At 43.8% G+C, this 1,608-nt stretch overlaps 1 pseudogene; it reads left to right on the top strand.

The window, feature by feature from the left end:
* The first annotated feature begins 233 nt into the window (after positions 1 to 233).
* On the top strand, positions 234 to 1,137 carry LOC141048040 (bifunctional phosphoribosylaminoimidazole carboxylase/phosphoribosylaminoimidazole succinocarboxamide synthetase pseudogene; annotated as a pseudogene).
* The last annotated feature ends 471 nt before the right edge of the window (positions 1,138 to 1,608 follow it).

Genomic DNA, 1,608 nt, shown 5'->3' with positions numbered 1-1,608 from the left:
TGGGGCCTTCAGTCTGAGTTGACAAGTTGGAATATAATCTAGCCAAAATGGCACTCAGCTTGGTATTATGGTGACAAAATTTATTTCAGGAGTAGTACACAGTAGTAAATGTTTTGGTCAGACAAGTGACCTTCAGTGTACTAGATAAACATACATATGCATAAATGTCAATGAGAACAGCAAAAATCCAATAATTGGTAACATAGCAAATGTCTCTTGCTTCCTGGATGATCATGGACACACATGAGTTGAGACTCGACAAGAAGCTGAATGTAGGTATACCTTACAAGCTGTATGGGCTCCTGGATCACCCTGGCTCTGTTCTCATGCAGTCCAAGGACCAGATCACAGTGAGCAATGCAGCCAGGAAAGACCTCATGGAGAGGAAAGCATCCATCTCCAATAAGACCACCAGCTGCATATTCAAACTGCTGTAAGAATCTGGTATCAAGATGGCATTTGTGACCAAGTGCTGGGCAACTGGTTTTATTGCCACACTGAGATTATCCCTGTAGAGTGGGTGTGCAAGAGAATAGCCACTGGTTCATTCCTGAATAGAAATCCTGGGGGTATCGGAAGGATATAAATTTTATCCCTCTAAAGTGGAGATGTTTTTCAAGGATGATGCCAATAATGACCCTCAATGGTCTGAAGAGCAGCTGATTGCAACTAATCTGTGCTTGCCTTTTGATTGGCCAGGTGGAGGAGGACATCATGAACCATTCCACAGAGGCCATCTTAGAAATTCTGGAAAAAACATGGTCAGCACAAGACTGCACCCGAGTGAATATGAAGATTGAGTTTGGTGTGGATGTGACCAAAAAAGAAATGGTCTTTGCTGATGTGATTGATAATGACTTGTGGTTCTCAGGTGATGAGACCCAGCAGAAGAATGAGCAGACTTACCACGAAAAGTCAAAAGAAACTGAGTGGGTTGCAGACAAAGTGGAGTTACTGGTGACCTAGTGATAGCCAAGGATGGGTTGTTGTGTTGATGGGGTCAATTTCTGACCTAGTCCACTGTGAAAAGAGTAAGCAATCTGTGCAAATTATGGAATCCTGTGTGAACTGAGGGTGATGTCTGATGACAAAGGACCTGATGAGACTGCCTGTTTGTTGGGCTCTCCAGGCATGTGATGTGACGGTCACACAGCCGTAACACATGCAGCTGCGGCACCGAACCACTGATTATCGGGAGCGTTCGAAATATCCAAGCTCCTGATGCAGCTATTTGCAAACCGCTAACTATTCTGATAAGCCCTAGTGATGGGCGAGCACTAAAATGCTTGCGTGCTTGTTAGTTGGGTTGAGCAAATTGGAATACTCGGGTGCTCAACCCGAGTAATGAGCCCAATGTAAGTCTATGGGTAAATCAAGCACTTTTGCCACGAACGCCCCCCGGGTGATTTTAGAGCCTAAAAACATCATAAATCAATAGGAACAGTTTTCAAATTACATGGGATCATCATGGGGAATACCCCTGGAAGCCCTTCTGACAGCTGTGAACAATGTTGTCATTTTGTCAGTCATATGCCACTTTTACAGGCACACAATAAACATACAAAACAAAACCAAAATGTATTTTCTTGGGGAACATCCTTTCCAGAG

This window comes from Dendrobates tinctorius, unplaced genomic scaffold (genome assembly GCF_039654945.1).
Source record: "Dendrobates tinctorius isolate UK_male_01 unplaced genomic scaffold, ASM3965494v1 ptg000131l, whole genome shotgun sequence".
NCBI lineage: Eukaryota > Metazoa > Chordata > Amphibia > Anura > Dendrobatidae > Dendrobates > Dendrobates tinctorius.
This window is presented reverse-complemented; position numbering and strand designations above follow the sequence as displayed.